Genomic DNA, 12,462 nt, shown 5'->3' with positions numbered 1-12,462 from the left:
CTTTTCTGTTCAAAAAACCCACATGGTTGACTCACTAACTTTTGCTGAATTCTCTCATTGGATGTAGAGTGTCTGTTAACAATGCTTGAATTAAGTCTGGATGTGGTGCTTATACCCTTTATTACTGTAAGATTTTTTTTCTTAACTTCAACATTCCGTTCTTTGAAGGCTCAGAATATATACAGTTTTACCATTGTTGCCTCAAAAACCTCTAAAGATATCAAGTAAAAATACAGTTTGGATCTTCCCTAAGGATATTTGTATTATCAAATTGCAAATCCCATTTTAGAAAGATGAAAAGAATAACATCTGAAAGGACTATAGACTTGAGAAAGTGTGTGTAATGTCATTTCTTTTAAAACTGACATTTTAGCTATAAAGGCAGGAGGAGTGTTTATAGTTTCAGAGTTTCAGTGGCCAAAGACAAGGGCACATTACATAACCACCACCATGCTGCTCAGCTGAGAATAGAGGAAAAGAATGTTGGCAACTTAAAATAACACTTCAGGACCCATTTTTGTTCTACTAGTGTAATCTTGTCAAAATACACTTTGGAAAAGGAGAAATGCGGGCTCCAGATGTGAAAGGGGATTTTACATTGCTGCCTACATTTGTTTTTGAAATATTATTTTAGCTCTGTGTGTAGAAAAGAAGTTTTACATTTTTCTCTCTGCCCTTTTCTCCCTAACTTGTTTCAGTTTACTTGTAAATGGTCAAGGTCCAAGCATCCATATTGAATATGGGTAAACTCCAGGGATAAACAATAGTTTGGGATGAAGCATGGTCACCCTCATGGAAAAATCAGATCAAATTGCCATGAGGGAAAAAGAAATACTTCTGCAGAGAAAGTTAAAAATACTTTCAAGTATTATATAAAATTGTCCCATCCTCATTTGTTTTCTCTCTGTTAATGAAATTGGGAACTAGTCCATCTCTAGGAGGAAACAAACTTAGGCCCTTAAGAATCAGAAGGCCAGTCTTTGTGATGCCTGAAGAAGACCACCAAATGAGACTCTCCTCCTCCGAAAGCTAGTGCTAAATTTTTTTTAAAGAGGAGTCAGCAACATGGCTCCATGCAGGGATCAATCCATCTGTTGCTCCCCTAAATCATGTCCAAGCGATCAAATCCACATCTCAAATGAAATGAAAATTAATCCATTTAAAATAGAAAATGGTTCCTGCCATGGTCAAATCTCACAAACTGAATGATCAACATTGATTAGAACATACAGAAATACAGATTTGGAAGTGATCTTGGAGGTGTTGTAGTTCAACCCCCTGATCAGGCAGGAAATCCTGTACTATGTCAGACAAATGGTTGTCCAATCTCTTCTTATTAGCCTTAGGTGTTGGAGAATCCACAACTTTTGGAGGCAAGTTGTTCCACTGGTTAATTTTTTCTGTCAGGAAATTTCTCCTTAGTTTTAGGTTGCTTCTCTCCTTGATTAGATTCCATCCATCCCTTTTTGTCCTGCCCTCAAGCATTTGACTCCCTCTTCTTTGTGGCTGCCCCTTAGATATTGGAACCCTGCTATCATGTCACCCCTAGTCCTTCTTTTCATCAAATGTACATTATCATTTATATAGAAGGAGGTCTGCGTAAATTGCAGCTTCCCATCAGACACAACCACACTTTCGAGTGAACCTTAAGGGTATCAGCTGTAATCACTTTATGCTAAAAATAGTTGCAAGCTAAGCTACCTACCACAGAGCAAATGTTTGTTGAATGGCAGCTGTGAAAGCAGTTGTTTCTCTGAACGGAAGCAAAATGAACATAATATACTTTGGTCACAGTATTCATGTGAATAGAATAGAATGACTTATCAGAAAGACCTATTGAGTTTAATGAAAGGCCACTGGCATGGCTACGTTGTGCCAGGATCAGGACCAAGGTAATTGGATGCATTAAAAAATAATGGCATGCTCTGCTGAGCTAGTTTAATAGGGCACTGATGAGGGTGACATTTAGGGAAGTGATGAAAATGGATATTTAGCCTACGATCATACAGAATATATCGCCACGGGAGCCTACAGATAAGCCTCTTACCATTTTGGTGCCTAAAGGCAGTTATATGTGATAGCTTTTGTGCCTTTTGTATTGCTAAATCCATAAGATATCTTAAACCGCATAGGAAACAGTATTTAACTTGCTTGATGGGAGACTTTGTGGCTTAGCTCAGTTATACTCTATGATCCTGAGGGATTTCCCATAATCCAAGCTTTCTTGGTGAGTTGCTGAACTAGTCACTAGAAATACACTCTGCACAGAGGAAAAGAAGAGGCCTCTTAGCCTTCAGTGCTAAAGATTGGGTTTAGGTGTTAGAACCATTGACTCATAGGGCTGGAAGGGATCTTGGAGGTCTTCTATTCAGCTCCCGGACCAAGGCAAGAGACCTTATTCACCCCAGTCCAATGGTTTTCCAATCTTTTCTTAAAAGCTCCCAAAACTCTAGGAAGTAAGCTGTTCCACTGATTGATTGTTCTTACAGTCTGGAAATTTCTCCTTAGTTCCAGATTGGATCTCTTTTCCATCCATTGCTTCTTGTCCTGCCCTCAGGTGCTATGGAGAATAAGTAAACTTCCTCTTCCCTATGATAGCCCTTCAAATATTGGAAAACGGTGATTGTGTTACCCCTAATACTTCACTTCATTAGGCTAGACATATCTAGTTCTCTTAACCATTCCTGATACAGTTTAGCCACCAGACCTTTTATCATCTTTGTTGCTCTTCTCTCACATTTTCTAGAGCCTCAGCACCTTTCTTTTATTGAACTGACCAGAACTGGATGTAGTATTCCAATATTGAGTTAACTAGGGTGGTATAAAGTCATTCTATCACTTCTTTGATTATGATGCTATCCCTCTGTTGATGAGCCCAGGACTGCACAGGTGTGATCCCTGTCACAGGTACTATTGTTGAGCTAGGTGCTGCTTATTCTATAGCTGTTCATTTAGTTTTTCCTGCCTAAGTGTAGGACCTTGAGTGGTTTTGTTCATGTAACTATGTGAAAACTTATTTAGAATTCATTCATTCATTCATTATTTTAGAGGCAGCCTGATTCCATATTTTAAAAGCAAGCATAATAACAATTAAGAAACAGATCATAGATTTCAGAGCAGCACAAAAACCAAATCAACAATAAAAATCAACCTACACAGATTCAGTAGCCATTCTATTTCAAGACCGGGCAGAACTATTAGTTTTTAAAAAAAAATGTTTGGAAGAACATTAGGGTGAGAACCACACAGAACTCTGGGGGTGGGATTTTTTTTTTTTGAGGGGGCAGATGATGGTTCAGGAATTTTGGGATTAAAGTCCATACTTCTTAAACTTGCTGAGCTTATGAAAAACAGCCCTACAGTAACAATCATTGTAAAGGACAACAGTGGCTCTATTTCAGTGATGTTGCCATGATTTGTCAGCATGATATTGGTATAAATTGCAGCTCATTCAGACTCAGCAATTAAAAGGTGGGAATCCCAGAATGGATCAGCTTTTATCTAGCATGCTCAGAAGGGAAAATGTTTAAAACAGCTTGTTTCATATGTGGCGATTCATAACAGCTTTTGATGATGAGAATAAAGAACAAGAGGACCTGCTGAAACAGAGAGCTATAATTAGGCTTGCGGGTGGAGGAAGAAAGCTCTCGTACCCTTCCTCCCAAGTTTGTCTTTCTCCTGTTTTTAATTAAGAGGAAACTGGCATATTTCCAAGGGATGCCTTTAGCATTTGATGGCTGTTACTACACACACACACACATACACACACACCTTGCAGGTCCAGTGGGCTCTTATAAAAGTATCATGTACCTTCCCTAACCCACCCACCCCCATTCACATTCTTGCCTCTCACATGACTTGGTACAATATAAACCATGGAGATTTTTGGGTTTTTTTACCTTCATATTTGCCCTTTACAAATAATTAATAATAATCCAGTATGATCTTTTTCTGCTGCTAGACTGCTGACTCTACCCCAGGAATACTTTTTAAATGCAGCACTTGTGTTGCTTCTAAATAGTGATGAAAATCAAATGAAAAGTATACAGTGTACAGTCTAGGGGACATTTATCTTTCCCAAGGCCGAATTTCAGAAAACCTCTCTATTCCTCAGAGGTGGATCGTTCTATTCAGTTGCTAAGATGTTCTTCTCAATGCTTTTCTTGTTTGTGTTGAGCTATTTATACAGTCACCGTCAAACTCTTTACTCTGCTTCTTAAAGAAGAGGTCGGACAGGGAGCCCAGGACACAAAAAACTTTTTTCAGTTTACGTCAGATGGTGTCAAAGATTTCTGTGAGCTCGAATGAATCAGCTCGATTCTGTTATTTTTCTGATGCTCAGGAACATGGGGCTCCAAAACATTTGGAACAAATTGCTGTGATGAAAAATGACAAGATGTCCATCGTGATGGTCAAATCATATCCCCCAATGTTGTACTTTGACCCACAGAAGTCATGTAGTTTGTATTATATCCAATGTTTTGCCATTCCCTCCCCCAAAGAGGTAGACCTCGACTTAACAATAGTTTGCTTAATGGCCGTTCAAAGTTACAATGGCCATGAAAAAAGTGATTTATGATCATTTCCCACCATTTATGTAGGTTCCTTCATAGGAACCCCACTCTATGATCATTCAATCAAAATTCAAGTGCTTGGCAACTGACTCGTTTATGACGGTTGCAGAGTCCAAGGTCATATGATCACCTTGGGACAAGCAAAATCAACGGGAAAACCAGATTTACTTAACAATCGTGTTACTAACAAATCAACTGCAGTGATTCACCTACCAACTATGGCAAGAAAAGTTATAAAATGGGGCAAAACTCACTTAACAAATGTCCCATTTAATGACAGAAATTTTGGGCTCAATTGTGATCGTAAGTCAAGGACTACCTATATATACACCCATTCAACCTGCCTCAATTTTTTCAGTTTATTTTAATTAACAGAAAGCACATCTCTAGCTTCCAGCATGGGTTTTCTTTCATGGAATGCCTCTAGAATCCTCTGGATAGTTACAGTTGAGAGATTCATTTGAAAATTTAGAAACTATTCAGGGTGAAGATAAATGGGGATCATAGAGAGTGCAGGGTTTGACGAGAAAAGATGGCAGGGAGAAAACTGTTGGGGTTTTTTTTTTTTTTTGGCTACATTGGTGTTTTGTCATTGATCAGTTAAAGGCCTAGAGGCTGCATTTATATCCTAGACAAAGCTTAGTTGTAATCATCATTCAGTTTTAGGGATTAGTATATTTGTTCAACATAAATCTCAATTATTGAATGAATCCAGAAAACTGGTTACTTTAGTAGTCAGGTTAAGTATGTTGTGTGAACAGAACTAGAGGTGACATGATAACAATATTCCAATATCTGAGTGGTTGCCATAAAGAACAGGGAGTCAATCTCTTCTCCAAAGCACCAGGAGGCAGAACAAGGAGCAATGGGTGGAAACTAATCAAAGAGAGAGGCAAACTAGAACTAAGGAGAAAATTCCCGATAGAACAAATTAATCAGTAGAATGACTTTACTCCAGAAATTGTGAGTGCTCCAACACTGGAAGTTTTTAAGAAGAGACTGGACAACCATTTGTCTGAAATGGTATAGGGTTTCTTGCCTGAGAAGTGGTTTGAACTAGAAGACCTTGAAATTCCATTCCAACTCTGTTATTCTGTTATTCACTCTTCAAGTGTTTACCTACTATAGCTGCTATGACAATGCTGAATAGGTTTTATGTTTGTTTCTGGGCAATTTTCCTGAATTAGTTTTTGAATTCAGTTCCAAAAGGATGCTTTGGAACATACATGCAGGTATGATAACCTTCATCTTTTCCCATGATTATACACAAGTTGCAGAGAGGTGCTATGTTTACGTTTGGGCAACCTTGGAAGCATGTTTCTGGAATAAAAATGTAATAGAATATATTTAGCCATAGTGAATATATTCTTTTGAAAGCTAGAGAACATTTATTAATGTTGACTAGTTCGGGGTATGGTCAGATTGTTGAGCATATATATAATAATCTGTTGAAATTTAAAGGAAAACGTTGCAAAAAGCCCCTCTCCTTCTTTATAGGTGCATCTCATAGACCTCGATTTATGCCTGTTCTAGCTGAGTCTGACAGGTCCGCAGGTGCAGTTTCTCAATTATCTCCTAGTCATATTTTAAAAATAGCCAGCATTAGGGGTATTATTTAGATGCTCTGCATTAAGTTCAATATATCTTTCTTTTGCTAACACTACAGAAAATCAATCCACGTGGGCAGGAAACTTTAGATGTTCCACTGCTAACATAGGAGAACAGAAAAAAATGGGAAGATCCAGGGAAGGGAATTTGCAATGCAAATTGCAAAAAATACCTCTGTGGGTGGCTTTAAAATTAGACAGACAGACATAGACCAAATGGCTTTGCAAGAGAGACAGGCACTCCATCAACTAAAGCAGAAGTGTGGGAGGGAAGGGGCACACATTTTTGACTGTATTACCAAACCACTGACTTTGATCTTAAATTTTATTTAGTTTCTACCGATAGAACATTTAGGTTAGAAGTGACTGCAGATTTGCTGGACTAGAAACAATCTATACACTAGTAAAGTTCTCTTGTCTGTTTGTAACCTTCAATTAGTCCAAACAGTGAACCATAGCATAAAATATTTTGAATAAAGGTACTCAAATCCATTAACTTAAACATTGCATAATCTGGGATCCATTAACCCTTTGTAATTGAAATTTCAAGAATTTGTATATCAATTATATTTGCAAAATTGTGGCTGCTACAGCACTGTTGCAGTCAAAGTGACTGTGCTTTTCAGCACTCCTTCCCAGGTTTCCACAAGTCAATGGGGAAGCCAACAGGAAATTGGAACTCACTTCCATTCCCTCTGTCTTTTTCCCCACTCATTCTGTTTTTCTGTTTAGGTAACAAAATATATCCGAAAGGAAGACTCACTGGGTCATGGATTGCCTAGTATCTGAGGTAGTACAAATATAGCCAATAGTTATCTGTAACTTCTTCCAAAGATTGAATTACTAGATGATGGATTATACCAGATCCTTGGCTTACTGCTTACTAACACTATTATTTATTAAATAAAGCTGAAGAAAAGTTTAAATATTAAAAGGGAAAATAAAAATATTATTTTCATATTTAAACTGCCATTGCAAATGCCACAGCATAAAAGACAGCAGCTTTGTCAACAGTCAAAGACAAACAATTGTTTATATTCATCCAGTTAGTTAGCAAATGTGTAAAAGGATTTGTTTGAACTGTGACCTATGTATTCTTTTCACTGGAGTACCTATTTTGCAAAAATGTTCTTTTCCACTTAAATCTGTTTAGGAATCCTAATACATACATACTAGTTTTATTGATCCATCCTCTCACCCATTGAAAGTTGCTGCTGAACTATCCATGGAGAAAAAATACAGTCAGGCAGTCCCATTAGTGTAATACTTTCTAAACGGAATATGATGAATAAATAAATAAAAATAAATCCTGAGTATAAGTCAATATCCTATATGTACTTTCTATTTTGAGGATACATGGGGTAAAACATGGATTTGATTGTACTTATGACATATTGATGAAAATGTGCCAAAATTGTCCAGCACTTTCTTTACCATTGGCCAGGAATGCTGCATGTGGCATGTGTAAGTCTAAGGGATGTGTGTATGTAATGTAGTTCATACCAGGTTTTTACTATTTTATTAAAAATAATTGAGGTATATTCCTTTTTCTTATCTTGTGCCCTTCATTTATTTGGCTTACTATTTCTAATTTCTTTATTGCATTCTGCATAATGTTGATTACCCTAAAAGAGAATAGTATGATGGGTATGTATGTGTGCATATAGTATGATTACTTTTCTGTGTTCAAATTTTCATTGTTTTTCCTTAGCCATATTAGCTTCTTTGGTTGTTGTCCTAGTTTTCCCCATATTGGAATTCTACTTATCATGAGTTAAAAATACATGTTCAATCATACTCATATTTAGTTTATCTTAAAATCAAGAAGTCCTGTGCTACTTCCACTTGCCCATATTTTGTTGGTTAATATCTGAAAAGCCAAAAAGTCTGTATCGAGGCAATGTTCAAGAATCCTCTTGTAGTTTCCTCCATATTCTGAGTGAGAAAATTATCAGCAAGATGAGTCTCAGATTATCTGGCAGGCAGAATTTTTCTGCGACAAGTGTCTGGATAATTAAAGTCCTTGGTCCATATACCACATCTTGCTTTTTTTAAAGATCTGTAAATTTGGTTTACTGTCTTACTGAAGGTTGGTTATTCCTTGGACAGGGAATTAGACTAGATAATTAATAACTCATAGATTCTATAATTACATCAAACATTTTCTTGTGGGCTGCCTGAGAAATTATTAATGTAAATACTAATGTTATTTACAGTATATATTTGCCTTCTTTCTAAAGAAGTCATTTTATCTGAGTGACAACACAAGTCATGTCTTGCCAATCCATCTGTGATTCCTGCCTCTGTCCCTTGGAATTTGTTAGATCTGCTGTTTGGTTCTCATTTGCTTGCTGTTCGATGTCAAAAATAAACTCTGTGAAAGGCTTTGGACTTTAGAGTCCAACATGACTATCACTGAGAGATCAAACTCTTCAGTTTAGAACATGTTGACAAATCAGAAGCATGAGTCATTCATATTTTCTGTTTCCCATCCTCATTCCATGCAACAAAGAAAGCTTCTTGCAGCTGTTACGCCCTTGTGACATCTCTATTTGAAAATGAATTATGGGAGAAGATTTCCCCCCCTCTGCTGATCAAATATGCTTATCCTGTAATTTTCTTTGAAATGTTTGTGGGTTCACAGACATGCAAACCCTTCCTCAATTCTGAGAAGTGCAGATATAATTGGGGAAATAAGATAGTGAAGAGATGTGTCTTGATAAGGTACACGTTTTCATATCGCACCCTTAGCATTTGATTGGGTTAATCATAAGAAGTGGTTGCCACAGTGACACAACCTTGTCAATTTTCCTTTGTGCTTTCAGCTTAACTATCAGCATATTGCAGTGGCAGTTTGCCTGTGTTCCAAAAGGCTTAGTTTTGAACTTCCGCAATTTCTATCCAAAATTATCTAGCCTCATGGAAAAGATAAGACTGGCAAAAAATGAAAGGTTAAAATGAGGATGGGATGCAGTCAATAAAGAAGCAGAATTGAACATCATCCTTTCCTAAATCCGACTTTCTTAAAATTGCCATTGATGCTATAGTCCTATATTATCATTTGAAATTATTTCAGAGAATGTATAGCAATAGCACTTAGACTTATATACTGCTACACTGTGCTTTACAGTCCTTTCTAAGTGGTTTACAGAGTCAGCATATTGCCCCCAACAATCTGGGTCCTTATTTTACTGACCTCGGAAGGATGGAAGGCTTAGTCAACCATGGGAAGGCTCAAACATAATGAAACTGCTAATTATATTTCATTAAAAGAATGTATGCTTATGACAAATAATACTTGTTCTCATTTGCTTTTTTTCTACTCAATCACATTGTCAGATATACAGAGACTGATATTGTACAAGCACTAAATATGGATGATTTGAACCATAATTCACTGCACAGCATGTGGAATTATAAACTAGCCACATTGCCTGAATTTGCTTAAGGGCATTGATCTGCATTTCCGCCTAGCATATTGTAAAAGCCTATGTTGTCTCATATTACTGTATATGAATCCAATTATTGCAATAAACTATGATTTATGCCTGTGTTATATGTAAATCAAACTATTGGTAAAACAAACCATGATTTATTCAATTGTGTGAATGTATCCTACTAATAACTGGCTTCATATAAACTCATTTTTTTCAGTTTGACTTACACGATATATGAATTTAATCAATTATCAGAAGCTTCTATGCTTAATTAAAGAGACAAATGATACCTATAAAAAACATCTGGTTTATTCTGCCTTAATAAAATCCTGTTCAGAGTACCAACCAGCCACCAATGCAATCTTTGAAAATTGTATTGATTGGGAGTTATGGGAACTGAAATCCAACTCTGCTGGAAGGTACCAGATTGGAGAAGACTAGTATTCATTAGTAAATTTTCAGTCCAGGTAACTTACTCTCTCTACTGCTCTCCTTACCTTTGATTACTTTTCTTTAGCCTAGTAGAGTCCATGAATCCTACTGTTCCTGGAATCCACTGGGTATGAAAGAAATATAAAAAATCAATTTCTATAGTAATGGAAAGCCTGTCAGGTTTCTCTCAGTTCCTAAAAAAAACACAACATGGGTTATTCCTTATACTTGCTCAACCTCTAGATTGTAATCTTTTCACCAAATCCCTCTTTAATGGTTTTCAGGATAGCCTTTAAATTTCTTTACACAACTTGGTACTGAGTGAGTGAAGGATGGGATAATGATAATGATTTGAAGATGGCTGCATATGAAAACTGAATAAGGCATCAAAATGCATACAAAAAATCCTTCAAATAGAAAGTAGTAAGTAGTAATATCCCCAGTGTTTGTGTACCAATCAATAAGCATATTTAAGCAACAAAGAGAAGGAATTAAACATTCAGACTTGGAGAAACAAATATGACCTGAGAGATATTGTGAAAATCTGGGGGTGGGGTGCGGAGACTTGTATATGTACTGTGTGAACACAGCCAAAACTGGGATGCATATCATATGTCAATTATTCTTGCGCTTCTTTGGAACATTATCCCTTTGCACTATTGTTAGAAGAAAATTCATTTGGTCAATTTTCCAAGCCAGGTCATGAAAATAAACACACTAGGCAATTTGTTTGAGGGGAAATTTGGTTTATTTGATGGCATAGTGGATTGTACACCTCTCAAAGGTGACCATGAATTGAATGGGAGGAAACAGTAATATTTATGCAAATTGTTTTCCCTCTGTTAACATGTTAATTCTTGATTCTTTGTGTGTTGGGTTGTTACAATTTTGGGTGAGAGGGTCTGGCTCTAGGAGTTGCCTGTGTAGTCAGAGAATTTTCTTACCTTGAGGGGATTTTCTTTAATTATGATTAAATTAGTCAGAATTTACTGATTCCTTAATGGCAGACACGTTTTGTAAATTTCACCCTACATTTTAATATAGCGTTAAAAGCTTAAGCAGTGTTTTGTTTGATTGTCTGGGAATTCCTTGATGGGGCTGGGGAGCCTTGTGGGATCTCAAGTGGACTGCCATGGAATAGGATGAAAGATATGAGTGGCATTTTGGCTTTTTTTGTCCCAAACTATAGTTTTGAAAATAAAGGTAGATCTAATATCTGATTATTTTAATGTGATTTCTCCAGGGGTGGGATTCAAATTTTTTAACAATCGGTTCTGTGGGCATGGCTAAGTTGGTGGGCATGGCTTGGTGGTCATGTGACTGGCTGGGCGTGGGCAACTCAACATCACTCACATTGAGGCACGCATCTCCTTGCCTGGCCTCTCATGACTGTGGGGATGCTGCAACAGTTGTAAGTGTGAAAAATGGTCATAAGTCACTTTTTTCAGCGCTTTTGTAACTTTGAATGGTCATCCACACAAGCAAAGTACCAGCAAAGGACGTGGTGGGGGGAAACTCCAGAGACGTTCCTGAGACAGGAAGTCTAGTCCTGCCAAGAATGTAATAAGGGTTAACAGAGAGGCAGTTTCTGTAAGCAACATCAGAATGTTTCCTTCTTGCCTTCCTTACAAGATTAGGCCAGTAATTTCTTCTAACAACCGATTCTCCGAACTGCTTAGAAGACTAACAATGGTTCTAGTGAATAGGTGTGAACTGGTAGAATCCCACCCCTGGATTTCTCTGATGTTTCAGATGTACAGAATATATTTAGCAGAATTTTTAGACCATCTTGAGATTTTTTTTTAAAAAAAAACTGGCCAAACAAGAATTATTAGGTCTTGCAGGAAGCTTTGTCAAGATTTGGAAAAGACACTGTACTCTTAGTGCAAAAGATAAGGAGACAATGCTATGTAAACATTACTGTACTAGAAACTGTAGCATGTGTCACTTATACAGAAATGTATTTATATTAATGATTGCCACTAAATCTGACTGAAAGGTCAGCACCACTTGAAGCCAGCCTACAGCTACCGGTATTACTGGCATTTATTTCCTTTTTTCTTCTATCCCCCCGCCTCCCCCCCAAATATGCCTTCTCTAGGCAAATTTCCCATTAGAAACAAGCAGCTATTTCTGTACCATCATCACATATCGGATGACTTTGCTCAATGTACGGTATAATTATCCAAACTGTGAAAAAGGAGGAAAAACTGATACCAAAACTCCTGTGAAAATGCCCACAACAAAATGGGAAATGATATTTATAAGCACCACATGAAAAAGTAGGGCCTTTTCTTTTTTAATAGTTTATATATCTCCAGAAGAGATATAGAAAGAAGTCAGATTCATGAGGCAGCTGTTTCTAGCATCTAGAACAGGGGGGTCCAAACTTGACAACTTTAAGACTTGTGG

This window comes from Pseudonaja textilis, chromosome 1 (assembly GCF_049901715.1).
Source record: "Pseudonaja textilis isolate UNSWEBS1 chromosome 1, rPseTex1.2, whole genome shotgun sequence".
Lineage (NCBI taxonomy): Eukaryota > Metazoa > Chordata > Lepidosauria > Squamata > Elapidae > Pseudonaja > Pseudonaja textilis.
This window is presented reverse-complemented; position numbering follows the sequence as displayed.